Consider the following 13,183-nt stretch of genomic DNA (forward strand, 5'->3'; position numbering starts at 1 on the left):
AGGCATTTTTGTTCATTTTAGCGTTGGTCCACTGTTGCTAGGGTTTTGAGATTAGATGATTCCGAGATCTGTTTGTATGATTCTGAGTTTTATACAGTGGGATTGTGTTTAGAGATTTGGATTCATGGTATGATTCTGCATGATGATGATTCATAGTATGATTCAGTATGATTTAGATAAATGGTATTTTTGTTTGTTTGTTGATTCTGCATGATGGGGTTTGTGTAGCATGATGCAGACATTTTCTTGTGTTGTTAATATGTTCTGTTAGTTTTTTGGATTTTGTAGCAGCATCATGGAGTAGTTCTGGAGACTTGTTATCATGTATTTCGTCGAGAAGCACGCACCTATCAACATTTAGGCAACACATGTTATAATCTGGTGTCTTGTTAGCATGTATTTAGTACACACTCTTAGGTTTGCACCTAAGAACACTCTTAGGTTTGCACCTAAGAGTGTTCTGGTGTTCTAGGAAATTTGCTCTGCTGTTCTAGGAGCACTACTACCGAAGAGAGTTTGCACACTATTTTGTTAAATTCTACCTTGCTTGCACACCCTCTGTAAGAATTTGTGTGTATGTCCTGGTTGCAGCCCTTGGAAGATTTTGTGTCTCGCACAAGTTCTGCTATGTCATGAACTCATCACCATCTAGTTGCATTATAACACTATCCCTTTTTCTTCTAATTAATTAGGACGCAGTTTAGTCAAACCCAATTGTTCTGTCAAATCAAATTGGCTTAGGATTGTACCTGGATTTTATCAGTATTCAGTAATATGTGTTGGTACTTGGTAGGAAATGGCATCTGCTTCTCTATTTTTTTACAGCTTATGAAGCTTGAATTGTTGTTAGTTGTGGCCTTTGCGAGGATGCTAGCAATGATTTTGTAGTATCTTGTCATTCATCACCATACTTCTCTACCAATTTGCTTGCAAGTATTATCCAGGAAAATGTTCGTTTAATAATGTTCCTTTAATAAATGTTCTCTTAATAAAATTTTCTTAAAAAATGTTCGACAAATCAAAAAATGTTTCTACATATATTTTAAAAATGTTCTCAGAAGGGGAAAAAACTTTTAAAAAATAATATTCCCTGAGGCATGTTCCCAAAATATTGTTCGCAAAATAATTTTAGAAAATAATGTTCCCTAGGAATGTTCTTTGAATATTGTTCCAATAATTTTTGAAAATATTGTTCGCAAAAAATGTTCTTTGAATAACTGCTCTCTGAATAAATGCTTTCTGAAATAATTATTACTGAATAATGTTCCTTGAAAATTGTTTTGTAAATAACATGCCTTGAAAAATGTTCCCTGATTAATATTCCCGAAAAAAGTTCCATTGGCATAAAAAAATAATGCCCCCAAATAATGTTCTATTGGCTTAAAAAATAATGTTCCTTGAGTAATGTTCCTAAAAAATTGCTTAACGTTTAAAAAATAGTCTTGCAACATTGTTGAGGGAACAAAAAATTACATTATTAAGGGAACATCATTCTATGAAGATTTCTTTGGGAACATCGATGAGGGAACATTATTTAGAGAACAATATTAAAGGAACATTATTTAGGGAACATTATTGGGGGAACAAAAAAGTGGAACATTTATTTGGGGAACATTACTAAAGGGACATTCTTGTAGGAACATTATTGGGGGAACAAGTGATATTCTATAAAAAAATATAATTGAATAATTTTTGCTGAATAATGTTCCTTGGGGTCAACAAAATTTCCTTGAATAAAAGAATGTTCCTTGAATAATGTTCCCTCAATAATGTTCTCCGTAAAATAAAAAATGTTCTTCTAATTAAATATTGATAATTGTATAATGTTTTCCAGAATGATGTTCCCTAAATAATGTTCCTTGGAAAATGTTGGCACAAGAAACAAACCTATTGAAGATCCAACAAATATTGGTGCACCTATTGAAGATCCTTTGCTAGTTCAAGCACTCGAACTGCATGAAGCACATACCAGTAAGTTTTCGAAACCAGAAACTTCAACTTGGCAACAACGTGTGAACAAATCTTTCAAATCTGGGACACTAGTAATTCAACAATAGCAAAGAAGGCAACTAAGCAGGTCCTCTTTTCGAACGGAATAGAGAGTGATTTCTACCAAACATTGGTTAGACTTCTTCCCAAGTGAACTTACAGGTATGTAGAAAAAGCATATGAAATTTATATGATATGTTCTACATGATTCAAACATAAACAGTTTTTTATGTTGTCCATGCTATTTCTCATGATTTATTTTTTACTTTTATTCATGTTGTTCTTCTACCATGAACAACCGAAGGATATTTGAGATTGAAGGAGTTTGGTGGATCAGAAAACTATAACTGTATCATGAAAGACTGGTGGTTGGATAAATCCTCGGGTTGTTGACTGTTTTTCAAAACTAAAGAATAAAGACCAGCTGAACCGAGGAAGAAAAGGCCTCCTACCAAACAGCGAATTAGTAGAGCACATCGACATTCTTTTCCTCAGTTTTCGTTTTCACTTCATCGACATTTTCCTTTTCTTAATTATCAACCATTTTCCAGGAAACAAACATGCAGGAGAAGCTAATGAACCAAATGCTAAATCATTCAGATCCTGCAAACAAAATAATCTTACAGGAAAGTAATGTTGGCTTCTTTATTGAATGCTTCCTTGGTAAGATAAGTTCTTTTGTACAAAATGCTCTTATAGATTTTTCTTTTTCAAAGAGGTTAGACTAATAGCTTGTTCATTTCCACAATTCCCTAGGTAAAATTTCCTGTATTCAAGGAAACAATGGCTTTTAATCGTTGCTAACTTCAGAGCCAATTTTTTTTGATATCATGAACCCGTACTACAGTGGCGATATATTTCTACCAACAATTAGTGCAGTTACCTACAACTTAAAGGTTTTGTTCGCTGCTATGTATGGAAATACTAGTTCTTTGAACATAGGAAATTCTGAATCAAGATTTGTACCAGCTACCAAGGTCAATTTCAAGTTGGTTTTCCATGGAACTCTCCCCTTTTACAAGATTTGTACCAGCCAGCAGCAACTTCTTGGTTCTTTCTCCTAAAAAAACAGATTAAAAGTATTTTAAAATTCACAAACCATTAGTAACTTTCAAGGACAATGAAATTCAGCTGCCATTAGTATCTTCTTTCCTGTAGAGACATGTAAGTTCTCTATTTATTTTCTCCCAAAGACAGAAGCGAGATGTTACTTCCTTAGAGCATCTTTTTTGTACTGAATAGTGAAATTAACTTCTTCTAATACCATATTTGTTTCAACAGGTTTCTGCATATTCAAGTGAAGCTTTGAATGCTAATCATTATTTGATCTGAATATGAAGTCATCTTAGGTAACTTGGTCATCGGCAGTTCCTCCTGTAACATGGTTCACCCAAAGAATCGCAATTATCAAATGTTTGCACCTGTTTATTTTTGCTGCAAGGATTGTGTATTTCCAATAACATATTTCCCCTTTCTATTCTGAAGGGTCTCATTAATGCTGTGAACTTCAAGGGAAATTGCACTGCAAGATTCAACTCAAAGGAATACTTCTGTAGGGAAAATGTTTCATTAATGATACCATTTTTTTGTTTTTATCTTGATGCCCCAATGATAGTTTCTTGTAACACCTTGAGCTGTAAAGAAAGTTTGAAAACAGCAGAAATAGTTGTGTAAACAAGCTCTAAGCCATGCACACTTTTTTCCATACAATTTTCATCACTGACTTTGATCAAGCTCTAAGCTTTACATCATGTTCAGAAGCAGTTGTAAAGAAGCTTTAGCCAACACATGTTTAATTTGTAAAATAAACTCTATTTTTTAACAACTGTTTTAGAAACACAGTTACCACTTTATGACTGTTTTAGACGTACCACTTTTGTAACAAAAAGTGAAATTTTCATCTAATTTAGACTTAAAACAATTGAATTAGTTCAAATAGTACCTTGGCAGAGAAATTGGAACCTCCTACTGATTTGTTTGAGAAAGGAGTACAAATAGTTCAACCATTATTTAGTTCACAGTGGGAAACAATAGAAACATGAAACAGTGAAACAGTAGGAACAATGACACATTTCAAAACCCGCGAAATAGTGAAACGCGCGTGGCGCGGCCCAGGAAGCCCGTCAACCACCTGCTCTGTGTGAAGCCAAACCTAGTTGACGCAGAATGCGTCACATAGGACGTCCCGGTTTGACCCATCCATGCATCGCTGCACGCAATGCCTCCTAGGCTGGCGGGGCACCCCATCTTTAGTGGGCCTCACTGGAAGCCCAAGTTTACCGACAGATTTTACATGGATTGAGTTGCGTGCATTTGGCACTTACCTTACGTAGTTGGGACCGTGACGGTGCATAATTGGGTGCTTCAACGATCGTCTTCAGAGGTGAAAGTGCAGGTCATCGACCAGAGGGGGCGAATGGAAGATATTTAAAAAATTCTTCAAAGAAGTTAAATCTATGAAGAAATGGACGTAAAGCGGTACGAGGAAATACTATCCAATAGTAGAACTATACTATGCATGCAATCAACATAGCAGTACTAGAAATGCAGAGGAGCATATAAATGGACACACATAAGAACTGCAAAATTGAAATTAATCAGATCATTACATGCACTGAGGAATTACGAAAGTCTTCACACAAAGTCTTCAGAGATAGATGGAAAAAATCTTCAACACATAGTTCCTGAAGGTAAAGAGTGAAGAAATTGAAACCGGGTTTCTCGATGAAGACAAAGGATTTGTTTGACCAGTTCCAGTTGTCTTGACAACTGTACATTTGGTTGAAGATGCTTGAGAGTTAACTCAGGAGACACTCAATCTTCAAATTATTATCCTTGAGCCAAGGTCACTTAGACCTCGCCCAATCACTCATAGTAATTCTTTAAGGTAGACTTCTGAAACCTTCACAAACTCATTATATGGCACTCTACAATTTCCTCTTAGATGCTCAGAACATGACACCTAACCGTTTGAAAGATAACAATCTTCAGAGGTAACAAGTCATTGGATCACACAAAACACATTCTTCGGTGACATTCAATTACTTTAACTTTAGGTGTCTAGGTTTTTTTGTCACTTAGGATTTTCTCGGATTCTTTGGTGGGAGGATTGATCTAGATGACATTTGCCATGCAATAAAATCGGAGCAGCCAACCAACTTATGGTGTTCGGGGGCGACTATTTATGGACTGGGGTAACTCGAGGTGAAATAACTGTTGGGAAACATTGCATGGAAAACAAATAAACTTTCTACGCACACGCAAGATCTATCCATGGAGATGCATAGCAATGAGAGGGGAGAGTGTGTCTACGTACCCTCGTAGACTGTAAGCGAAAGCGATTATTAACGCGGTTGATGTAATCAAACTTCTTCGTGATCCAACCTATCAAGTACCGAACGTACGAGACCTCTACATTCATCACATGTTCAGCTCAGTGGCATCCTCGCCTTCTTGATCCAGCAAGATGGGCGAAGTAGTGGATGAGTTCCGGTGGGGTGGTGATGGTGATGATAATGCTATCTCCGCAGGGCTTTGCCTAAGCACTACAAAAATATGACCGAGGGACGAAACTGTGCAGGGGGGCGACACACATGGCTAAGAGATTGTCGTGGTTATGTGTGGCGCCCCCTCCCACATATATATAGGTGGGGAGAGGGCAGGAAGTTAGGACGCGCCCCAAGTGGGTCCGAATCCCACTTGGGCTCCTGCCCCTAGCCCCCCCTTCCATATTTGTGCCAGAGGGAAAGGAAAGGGGGGGGGAGAAGGAAGGAAGGGGGAGGCCGAATCCCCCTCCTTCCTTTCTCCCATAGGCCGGCTGCCATAGGAGGGTGCGCCAGCCCCTTGTGGGCTGGAGTGCTCCCCTTTATTGGCCGAATAGGCCCATCATCCTCCCGGGGCTTCCCGGAACCCCTTCCGATGATCCGATGATTACCCGGTACCTCCCAAAACTCTTCCATGTCCAAATATCATTGTCCTATGTATTAATCTCTACCTCTAGACCATCCAGGAGATCCTCGTCATGTCCGTCATCTCATCTGGGACTCCGAACAACATTCGGTCACCAAATCATATAACTCATATAGCACTATATCGTCAACAAACGTTAAGCGTGCGGACCCTATGGGTTCGAGAACTATGTAGACATGACTGAGACACCTCTCCGGTCAATAACCAACAGCGGAACCTGGATGCCTATATTGGTTCCTACATATTCTACGAAAGATCTTTATCGGTCGAACCGTTATGACAACATACATAATTCCCTTTGTCTGTAGGTATGTTACTTGCCCGAGATCCGATCATCAGTATCTCAATACCTAGTTCAATCTCGTTACCGGCAAGTCTCTTTACTTGTTCCTTAATACATCATCTCGTAACTAACTCCTTATTCATTTTGCTTGCAAGCATATTATGATGTGTATCACCGAGAAGGACCAGAGATACCTCTCCAATACTCGGAGTGACAAATCCTAATCTTGATCCATGCCAACTCAACAAACACCTTCGGAGATACCTATAGAGCATCTTTATGATCACCCAGTTATGTTGTGACGTTTGATAGCACACAAGGTATTCCTCCGGCATCCGAGAGTTGCATGATCTCATAGTCAAAGGAATGTGTATTTGACATTAAGAAAGCAATAGCAATAAACTCAATGATCACATGTTAAGCTAACAGATGGGTCTTGTCGGGGGGATGGACCCCGGGCAGGCAACGGAACCCGGATCCTCTTCAAAAACAACGGGACTGGCACCGCCCCTCAATACCGGCACGCGCTTGGCCGGGTCGCTCGACCCGGCCAAGCCCTGCAAGCTGGCCAGACTCGCCGACCCGGCAAGACACGTCGACTCGGCCCCAACGACTAGCGCTAGACAACCGAACCCGGCACAACCAAAGCTTCCTCGACAAGCCAGCGCCGCCCGTAGCGTGCTACGCAATCCAGCCGCGGGTCAGCTCCCGTCCCGTCCAGGCCGTACGATGGGGACGGGTCTTCAATCAATGATGACCGAGGCAACAGTGCCCCGCCCATACCTCTGGTAAGCGGGAACGTGGCAATAGTGCCCCTCACCTACCCGCTGACCAGGGCCGACGTGGCTACAGTGCCCCCGCCCTCACCGCTGACGACAGCAAGCGACAACTTGATGGAGAGCACTGTACGCGACTCGACTCGGCCACGCCCTGATGATCGACAAGATGGCGCACAGTCCCCCTAGGCACGTGGGGCCCGCACCTAGGGGAACCCGGCGGACCACAAGCCCTCAGCGGGACCCAGCCTGGGTCCCCCGACACCGACAATACGGACCCACCGACTTGTAACATTACCATTGTACCCCCGGGGGTTGGTCTATAAAACCCCCCCAGGATCCCACGATCATACGGGCAAGCAGAAAAGGAGATACGAGAGAAAAGCAAGTAAGCATAGGACTAGCCACCAAACAGCGACACCGGAGAGAAGGAGCAGCCCAAGCCTTGGCCAGCTTCCTTCCTCCTCCATACAACTCCAGGAGCAACACTGTACTGTCGATCATCCAACTACACTCGGTAGGACTAGGGGTATTATCTCTCCGGAGAGCCCCGAACCTGGGTATGTCCAGCGTCCCGCGCCCGCTCATGCCAACCTCGCCTCTGGAGTCCACCAACGCCCTCGAGCCTCCTCCTCTCTTTAGCCATCCCTTGGCATTTGCCATGCGCCCACCATGATAGTTGGCGCCCACCGTGGGGCAGCTCGAGGAGCTGGCTGGGAGCATGCTTTAGACGGGGCCCTTCTCCTACACTGACGAGTCCGTCGCGTTGGCGGACGACGTCGTCGGCGCGCTTGCTGCCTCCTTCGCCGCGCTGCGCATCTCCGATGCATTCGTGGCCGACGAGTACCCCAGCGAGGTGCTCAGCTACTCCGACTCCCCCCTCTCCCTCGGCGGCAGTGTTTCCGTCGGGGCAATGGACGTCCATGTGGAGGTCTTCGTCACCGGCGATAGCGCCCCCTCCTCGTCGAGCAAGACGAGGAAGGCCGCCGATGCCCGGGCCACAGCGGAACGGACCGAGCCATCCGATCCGCTGCGCGCCGTGATTCAGAGCCTCCGCATCCCCATCGGCACCGACGTTGACACCACCAACATCACTGAGGCACGAACCCAGCTCGAGGAAAGGTGCCAGCAGATGCTAGACCTGTCCGAGACGCTCACCGCCACTCAGCGGCGCCTGGACGCCGCTCAGCTGGAGCGCAATGCCGCCTACGGATTCACGCCCGCCGCGACCGAGCCAAGCCGGGTCACCGACGTGCGTGCCCGGGGTGGAGCGATCGGCCGGGCCCTTGGCGCCATCCCAACCGTCTACGGGACCCCAGCGAAGAACATGTGCGCTGCCCAGGCAGCCGCAGCCGGCCTGGACCAACTCACGGGTGTGGAGCTAAAAGAGCGCATCGGGCGGATGCGCGAACTCCTCCATGCCGCCAACACCCAGCAGGACCACCTCAACCAGCTCGCCAAGCCGGCGGGATCCGGCTCCGCCCGCCTGGGCGGGCCCGACGAGATTCTACACACCGCTTCCTCGCCACCTGGTGAGGTGCACTCCGACCGAGCCCGGACTCGGCGCGACCCGGCCGCTACAGCCGCCGGCGGATTGGGCGACGAGCCCGTCCCAGAGATCCAACATGGACCCGGCCAGCATGGCCGGCGTCCGGCTCCAACCAACCAAGCCCCCCATGGACTGGCTGCAAGTCGACTCTGCCTGCGCGCCATCGACAATGCCGACGCTCGCCACCGTCTTTATCAGCTCGCTCGCTCCCTGGAGGTGGAGGAGAGCGGCGGTATCGGGCCGGTGTGCTTCGGCCAGCGCATCCGGGAGGAGCCCTTCCCCAAAGGGTTCATGCTCCCGTGCGACACCCCCAAGTACAACGGGACAGTGAAGCCAGAAGACTGGCTCACCGACTACACCATGGCCATTGGCATCACCGGTGCCAATCATTGTATCACCGTGCGCTACGCACCGCTCATGCTCCAAGGGTCGGCCCGCACGTGGTTGAACATCCTGCCGATGGGCAACATCAACATGTGGGTGGACTTCGAGGAAGCCTTCGTCCGCAACTTCACGGGGACCTACAAGTGGCCCGGCCGTCCTAGCCAGCTCGCCATGTGCGTGCAAGGGCCTACAAAGACCGGTCGCGAGTACCTCGCACGCTGGACCGAGCTCCGGAACAGTTGCGAGGGCGTCCATGAAGTCCAGGCGATCCAGTACTTCGTCAGCGGGTGCCGAGACGACACCCTCCTCTAGCACAAGCTCTTACGCTCTGAGCCGGCCACCATGGCCGCGCTCATGGTGACGGCGGACAAGTACGCCAATGCCGACTCCACCGTGAAGATCCAGGTGGCGCTGGATGAAGCCGGCAAGGTGAAGCCGGTTCCCCCTCCGAAGCCGGCTGGCGAAAGCAGCTGGCAGCAGCATCACCAGAACAACAAGCGCAAGGTCGACCAGCCGGCGCAGCGTCACAACAACCGTCTCGTCGCGGCCATCGAGCCCGCGGCGGACCAGGCGGCGAAGCGCCGACAAACCGGCAAGACGACATGGCAACCCACCATGAGCTTTGAGCAGATGCTTGACGCCCCCTGCAAGCACCACAGTGGCGCAAGACCCTCCATGCACACGCTTCGGCAGTGCACCATCACCAAGCGCATTATGAGGGGCGACGTCCCGCCTCCTCCGGCTCCGGATCCAGGCGCGGGGCAGCCGCCTCCGCCTCCACCGCCGCCCCCAGCTAGCGGCGCGATGCGCATGACGCCTACCCGGACCAGAACGCGGCCTACATCATCTTCACCAGCCTCGGCGACACAAGCGCAGCGAGCGCCTCCTTCGGCAGGAGGTGAACACCGTCGTCCCGGCCAAGCCGAAGTTCATGCATTAGTCAGATCGCCCGATCACCTGGACCCGGGAGGATCAACCGACAGTCATGCCGAGTCCGGGTGGTTACGCCCTCGTCCTCAACCCAACCATCGTCGCGCGGCGCACATGCAAGTTCTCCCGAGTCCTCATCAACGGCGGCAGCAGCATCAACATCCTCTACCGCGACACGATGACCAAGCTCGGCCTCAAGGCCGAGGACCTGGAGCCGACCCGAATGATCTTCCACGGCATCGTGCCCGGCCTCTCCTGCTCCCCCATTGGTCGGGTCCGGCTTGATGTCCTGTTTGGTGACAGCAGCCACTTCCGACGTGAACCGACTGGTTCGAGGTGGTGGACCTTTCCAGCGCGTATCACGCGTTGCTGGGCCGGCCCATGCTCGCCAAGTTCATGGCGGTTCCCCACTACACGTATCTGAAGATGAAGATGCCAGGTCCCAAGGGCCTCATCACCATCACCGGCGATTACCGCAAGTCCCTGGAGTGCGCCCGAGACGGCGCCAAGTTGGCCGAGTCGCTGGTCATTGCCGAGGAGCGAAGCCAGCTCGACCAGATCATTGCCCTGGCAGGCGAGGCCTCCGCTACGTCGATCCCGACCCCGGACCCGGCCGACGAGGTTGCTTTCAAGCCCTCCAAGGAGACCAAGAAAGTGAAGCTCAACCCGGAAGACCCCAGCTGCAGCAAGTACATTGTCGTAGGCGCCCGCCTGGACAGCAAATATGAAGGCGAGCTCGTCGACGTCCTTCGTGAGAACCGGGATATCTTCACATGGACCCCCAAGGACATGCCGGGTATCCCGAGGAAGTACGTCGAACACAAACTTCACGTCCGCAAGGACGCCAAGCCTGTCTGTCAACCTCTACGACGATTTTCCGAAAAGAAGAGAAGAACCATTGGTGAAGAGGTCGCCAAGCTTTTGGCGGCCGGCTTCATAATGGAAGTGTTTCACCCCGAGTGGCTGGCCAATCCAGTCCTCGTCCTGAAGAAGAACAAGACCTGTCGCATGTGTATCGACTACACCAGCCTCAACAAGACCTGTCCCGAAGATCCGTTCGCTCTCCCGCGGATTGACCAAGTCATCGACTCGACCGCCGGGTGTGAGCTCCTGTCCTTCCTAGACGCTTACTCCGTCTACCACCAGATCAAGCTGGACCCATCCGATGCCCTGAAGACGTCCTTCATCATGCCCTTTGGGGCGTATTGCTACATCACCATGTCGTTTGGCTTGAAGAACTCCGGCGCCACCTTCCAATGTTGCATGCAGAAATGCCTATTGCCGCAACTCGGCCGCAATATCCACGTGCACGTGGACGACATCCTGGTGAAGACCAAGCAGCACCTCACACTCCTCGACGATTTGAAGGAAACATTTGCCAACCTCCGTGAATACAAGGTCAAGCTTAACCCGAAAAAATGCGTCTTCGGCGTCCCGGCCGGAAAGCTACTCGGCTTCCTCGTCTCGGAACGCGGCATTGAGGCGAACCCGGAGAAGATCAAGGCCATCAAGCGCATGCGAGGGCCGGCTCGGCTGCGCGATGTACAGAAGTTCACTGGATGCTTGTCCTCGGTCAGTCGGTTTCTAAGCCGGCTGGGCGAGAGGGCGCTACCCCTGTACCAGCTGATGAAGAAGACGAGCCCGTTCGAATGAACGACAAGGCAGATGAGGCCTCCCAAGACCTCAAGCGCATGCTCTCCACCGCACCAGTCCTGGCCGCGCCGACCGACAAGGAGCCGCTGCTGCTCTACATAGCCGCGACCTCGCGGGCGGTCAGCACGGTGCTGGTGGTCGAGCGACCAGAGAAGGGCAAGATCCAAGCCGTCCAGCACCCATTCTACTACCTGAGCGAGGTGCTCTCCATCTCCAAGCAGAACTACCCGCGCTACCAGAAGATGTGTTATGGCGTGTACTTCACCGCCAAGAAGCTGAAGCAGTATTTCCAAGAGCATGTTGTCACCATGGTCAGCACGACGCCTATCGGAGAAATCATCGGGTGCCGGGATGCCTCTGGCCGGGTTGGCAAGTGGGTGATCCAGCTAGCCGGCCACACCATCCTCTACGAGCCCCGCACCAGGATCAAGTCTCAAGCCCTGGCCGACTTCCTCATCGACTGGACCGAGACCTAGTACTTGCCACCGCCCCCCGACTCGACGCATTGGCACATGCACTTCGATGGGTCCAATATGCGACTCGGCTTGGGGGCCATCATCGTACTGTCGACCCCGAAGGGCGACCGACTCCACTACGCGCTCCAGATCCACTTCGCCGCCTCCAACAACGTCACCGAGTATGAAGCCTTTGTGCATGGCCTCCGGCTTGCCAAGGAACTCGACATCCGGCGCATCCTGTGCTACGGTGACTCGGACCTGGTGGTGCAGCAATGCTCCGGTGAATGGGACGCCCACGACTCAAACATGGCAAGCTACTGCTTCCTCGTCCAGAAGCTGTCCGGATCCTTTGAGGGCTGCGAGTTCCTCCATGTCCCGCGCGCGGTGAACGAAGCAGACGACACGCTCGCCAAGATCGCCTCATCACAACAAGCCATCCCGTCCGGCGTCTCCATCGAGCACCTGCGCAAGCCGTCCGTCAAACCATCGTCGGACTCCGAGTCCATCCACATTCCAGACGACCCGGCCGCAACTCAAGCCGGCCCGGGGGCTGCTGAACCCGACCCGGGGGCTGCTCAGCTCGACCCGACCACCATCATTCCAGACCCGACCATCGCCATCCCCGGCCTGGGGGCTACTTAACCCGGCTCGGGGGCTGCCGACTCGGAACCCACCCTGGTGGCCGTCTTCGCCGTGGTTACGGCTCCATCTTGGGCCCTCCCAATATCAATTTTTTTGGAGAACGGGGTTCTCCCCATGGACGAGACCGAAGCTCGGCAAGTATAGCGCCGTGTGTCCGCCTACAACATCATCAACAACGAGCTCGTGAAGCACAGCTCCACCGGTGTGTTCCAGCGCTGCGTCGAGCAGGAACAGGGCATCGACATCCTCCTCGACATACATCAGGGCGAGTGCGGGCACCACACCGCATCACGATCCCTGGTGGCCAAGGCGTTCCGCCATGGTTTCTACTGGCCCACGGTCCTCCAAGATGCCGAGTCGCTCATCCTAAGTGTGAGGGATGCCAGCGCTTCAGCAAACGCAACCACCAGCCGGCGTCAGCACTCCGCACCATACCGATCACCTGGCCCTTCGTAGTCTAGGGACTCGACATGGTGGGACCCTTCAAAACCGCTCGAGGCGGCATGGCGCACTTGCTGGTGGAAGTGGACAAATTCACCAAGTGGATCGA

The sequence above is a fragment of the Triticum aestivum genome, chromosome 4B (genome assembly GCF_018294505.1).
Source record: "Triticum aestivum cultivar Chinese Spring chromosome 4B, IWGSC CS RefSeq v2.1, whole genome shotgun sequence".
Classification (NCBI taxonomy): Eukaryota; Viridiplantae; Streptophyta; class Magnoliopsida; order Poales; family Poaceae; genus Triticum; species Triticum aestivum.